A 5,398-nucleotide genomic window follows, 5' to 3' on the forward strand; every position below is an offset into this window, starting at 1 on the left:
TATTATATCAAGATTATTATTAATAGATTAGTAAAAAATTACTATCATTGTGGAAAAGGGAATATTATTTAGTGTTTGTGTGACAGGGACGGAAAAGTAATGGGGTTGCTTTTAGTTCGTATACTTAAAGTGTCCCTGGAGTCTATGAAAGCTCTGAACGGTATCGTTAGTATCCTTCGGGACTCACATATCGGGAGAGAAAGATTTTCCTGCATGTCCCTACACGCTCCTATACGCAACCACCCTTACAACGCTCTCTTTTCTCTCCCTCTCCTCTTTCTCCTCCACCTTTTACTCATACATTTCCCGGCATCCAAGACGGGAATTTATTACGTCGCGCATTTATATTCCCGCGTCTCTCATAAATTCTGCTTTACGCGCATGTAAGTGGCTCCACTTTTGTTCATAGATTCCTACGACTGTCAGATTTATGTTTCCGTACGCGATATACGATTCGACAATCTAAGATTGCGGAGGGAGAGAGAAAGAGGAAGAGAGAATATGCGTACGCTGAGATAGGAAAAAGATGCGTGCTGATGCAGTTGTATTGATTAAAAAGTCGACGCCAAAGACAAATATTTTCCATTCAAATAGAAAAATTCAAGCATTGAAATTCAGGATATTGAAGAACATTTGTACATTGAAAAAAGGAGTCTTGTAATAGCTATCAAATGTTGAGTGAAATAATGTCAAGCAAATGTTTAGTTAATATAATCAAAAATAATTTTATTTTCTTATACATATTTAGTAAGTATTATCAATCAGTTAATTACATTGTTATATTTGATAATACTTACTAAATATAATAGTAAATAAATTGAAAAATATCAAATCGAGCCAACGTGGATATTGATGCGCAAATTTAAATTTATTATAATTTGTAATTAACAATGTTGCATCTGACAATTTATTCACTGTTAGATTTACTCTCAGAATCGTCACATTTTGTACATTTTATTTAATTTGTTATTAAATATCTGGGAATTTTAATGATAAGCAAAATTTTGCTTATCATTAACCGTACATTTAATTGATATTATGTCATATCATTCAACATTTGGTATAACTATTATCATAATTCTTTTTTCAGTACAATAATTTATTTTATAATAATAATCCCTTTAGATTTTTTCGCACGTGTCAGATTTCCTGATTTTTTTCGGTCGGTCCTGCATTCGACGATCGTTCCTTCCGTGTCATTTGGACGAATAGGATTTTCGTACGAGCATTTCCGCGGGCGATTCGACTCCTTTTCTCATCGCCTAAAGGCTCGTCTGGACGTCGGGCAAGCGCCGATATATATATCCCAACTCGTACGTCCGTACGTGCAGCCGGGACGATAGCCCGGGAGAGAAATCCGGCTTCGTAGATGGGAACGACGGAACCCAATATTACATACTTCGCGATACAAGAGCTTCGAAAAACGCCTCCGGGTCCTACTGCCGCCGCCAACGCTGTATAGGTTGGGATTATAATAATTCGCGTCACTGCGTCCAATTTCAATCTGCCTGTCTGGACAAGAGCGGGATGTATCGGCAGGAAGCAGGACTCTTGCCGATGCTTCGTTAAACGAATACGTCGCGTACTTTATAATACTTTTCCTTTTTTCTTTTTGCAATATTTAAAATTGTACGATATATTGAGTGTCGATTCGTCAAGAATAGAAAATATCGAAAGTCGATTAAATATAGATAATTTTTTTCTCTTACTTTTATCGTGCAAATTATATTCAGGTATGATTACCGTCATTAAATAGAAATTTGCCGAATTCTAATATTTTGATAATATTACATAGAATTAATCAGATTAAATTAAAGGTTTGCTTGTTTGGGTTCTCTCGTTCCCTTCATTCAAAGCTACTTTGTTATCTTCTTTTGTTATCACGAAACATTTGCTTGATTATTTGGATACTATGCTTTCTGTAATAATTACCAATTATTCCATGTTGACTTGTTAAACATGCACGCAAAATGATATTTAATTTAATACCGCACAATCGCATTATACTAATGGTATGACGATATTGATTTCCGAAAGAGCTTCATTTGTTGCTTTAACGGAGCTGAGGGCGATACGGATTTGGTAACCTAGCTATATACATATTATGTACATGCAGGTTTCTGTTAGAACACCTGAGTAAACAGCGTAAATGGAAATTTCGGGATGATAAATTAGCACTTTAAGATAAATCAAAACACGAGACTAGTCAAGATTATTAATTAATTCATTATTATTTCTTAACTTTTTGACAATTTTAACTGATTTTGTTAACTAAATATGAGAAACACGTATCTACATATATATCCAGCAAATAAGCCGACATTATTTGTCACTTTGATATTTTGTCAAAATATCGTTTTTAATGTCTGCTTGTTTTTGCTGGGTAGTGTCTACATATAAATAGTATATAATTTCTGCATCTTAATACGCATATTAAGGTATTAAATTGTATTTCCTCGTAAATTTCTTTTACTCTTCTTATGTTTGTTCATTCATTGCACGCTCACATACATACTCGGTCATACAGGCAATTGCTGCGAGCTCGCTTTATAGATCATCATCTTCTATACAGACGTTGAATGGCGGTCGATGTATTTGTTTATTGTCGAATTCAACACGATGACAATAGAAACGCTTAACTGCGAACTTAATGTTCGTCAAGCATTGTGTGCAATAAGTGTTTGACTCTCTTCATCGTGTAATCCTCCTTTATGAGTCTCTTATACACGCACACGCGTGTCACACACGTATTTTCGCTCCTTAGAGTGAGTATCCATGGCGTACGACAGGTGAACGGTCTATGGAATAAAGCTCGCTGATCCTGTAGCAGAGATCTTCAACCTTACTGCACGACCTGCTTTACTGCCGGCCATTCTGAGCTTCCTCTATCCGTTGACGAAAGCTCGTGATCCTTTCACCCGTCGTGATTCTATTTATTTCTAAATACGCTAACTGTTGCCGCGAATACGCGTATAAACATTTATTAATCGATACTGACGTTACTTTGAATAGAACTTTATCTGCACCAATGCATTCTTTTCGACCAAATCGTAGATAAATGAAAAAAATATATGATATACAAATAAATAGAAAAAAATATACTCCATGATATATAGGGTGGAATGTAATTTGTCGTACAATCGAAAAGAGAATAATTGTTTATTAAAAAAAAAAAACAAAAAATATTTTTTCATATAGCGCTTCATTTTTAAGAAAATCAATTTTGAAAATTTGTTAGATACGCTCGTACAACTGAATATAACTTGGCTGTCATATTATTCCGTTATTGATTTCGTTACTGTTTCGTCTATGTTAGTATTTATAAACATTGATTTTTTTTATAAATATTGGTTATCGTTTAAATATATAAATTTTTGCAGATTATTAATTTTTTTATCGTGAATTACGCGCTCCACCTTGCATAAATAAATGAAAAAAAAATGTTCGCCATGTGTAAATGAATATAAAATTAACAAAAATATTACTGTCTTTAATTAAGTTAGATTAAATGTAGCTCTCTGATTAGTGATGAAAAACGATAATTGCTTCCTTAAATCAGAACATTATTTTTACATAACACGTTATTTTTTTAATAGCAGTTAGATGACAATTCTGTTTTCTAAATTTGATTCTTATAAACCTATTATTTCTTAGTTTAGTTAGATAATTTTTATTTAAATTTAATAACTAATAATATTTACGATATTTTTTGCTATGAAAGTAAATTAAAAAAAAAAAGGAAAAAAAAAGAAAAAAACAAAATTATTTTCAGCTGCGTTGATAGAGTAAAGCGCTATAGCTTTACCCGTGGATAGAAATATTGTGTAACCCCCGAATGAACGCGCGGTAGCATGCGTTGCGGTGCATCCGTGTGTATACTGGACCGGTAATAGTGTCCAGGACAACACACGACCGCTATGCAACAATGCACGTATCTATAGTTTCCTCCTTTCTGGCGCAGCATCATGACGCTCTTCTAGCTGTCATGATACTGTCGCGCTGTATAGTGCGTCAGATTTCATCCGAGAGGGCCGGTGATTTTCCAGCTTGCGGTTTAGCTTTAATCTCACCGACGCGACGTCAAATTTTAATACAGAGAGAAACACACAGAGATAGAGAGAGAGGAGCAGTGACGCGATTGTGTCTCAAATGTAAAATGTAAATGAAAGGCGTGTAACAAAATGCGCATCTACGCGTCGGGATCCGTTTTATCTGTGCATCCCTTCTCGCGATATTCATTTAAATTCGCCATATCTCGCGTAATTATAACTTTTGACCGGCACTTCTGTTGCGCCGAGTTTATTAGCGACAGCTGGATCCGTTAAATTACGTGTGTGATTTAATTAAATTTTCACCGATGGTGCCACCGATCGATATTTTCGCGCTCTGCACTTGTTAATGTGCGCAGAAAATCTTTCGCGCGATCAATTTACGCCAATTTATTCAAGATATCTGTACAAGTGAATCAGATTCCCACATCGAATCTACATAATGCCTTGCACGTGCGTTTGATCCAATGGTTATACGGCTTGATGGAGTCAAGTACATCTCTTACTCTTTCGAGAATGACACTCATGTACAGATGCATGCTGGTCTGATCAACTTTAATCGATATATATTTCAGTCAGAAATAATTAGTCGAAATCAACGTCAATAATAATAAAGAAATATACGAATTTTTAATGCTACCGATTAAATAGTAGTCCATATCGCACATATAATGTGCTATAACAACATAACTAAAAAATTGTCATGGTTTTTTTGCAGAAGAAGAATAAAACATTGCAAAGAAAAGAAGGAAATTTTCTGGAAAATTCGTTTTTCGAGTTATATTATTGTTGAATAGTCGATGTCGAATATTGCTTGATATTATTATCATCTTCAATCTTATCATAATTGTTTTTATGTTAACCAATTGCGAATATTTACACAAAACTCTATTATCTTTCACTTAATTCTACATCGTATAAATTGCTTTTTTCAGACTATGTATAAATTCTATCTGGGCTTGACCAGAAAACAATAGAAACTTTATAGAAATATTTGCAATTATTAAATTAACACAAAATTTTTGATAAGATCAGAATTATGATGAGGTCAAAGATGATAAAAATATCAGTATTCGATATTGATCACTTATATCGACATATCCACTAATTATTCTGAATACGTTCCTTACTCGATCACTACTAACACATTTGAAACGTCGCTCGCGTATCGATCGCGTATTTTCTGGTTATTTGAAATTTTTTATTATGAAACATATTGTAAAAAAGAATGAAAAGTGCGAATGATATGGTCTCTATAGTTTAATCTCTAGAAACGCTTTCGATGTCATAATTAATTAATGACACATACAAACACACATTTTCGCATACAATATTTTAGAGTTATAACC

This window comes from Trachymyrmex septentrionalis, unplaced genomic scaffold (genome assembly GCF_001594115.1).
Source record: "Trachymyrmex septentrionalis isolate Tsep2-gDNA-1 unplaced genomic scaffold, Tsep1.0 scaffold73, whole genome shotgun sequence".
NCBI classification, from domain to species: domain Eukaryota; kingdom Metazoa; phylum Arthropoda; class Insecta; order Hymenoptera; family Formicidae; genus Trachymyrmex; species Trachymyrmex septentrionalis.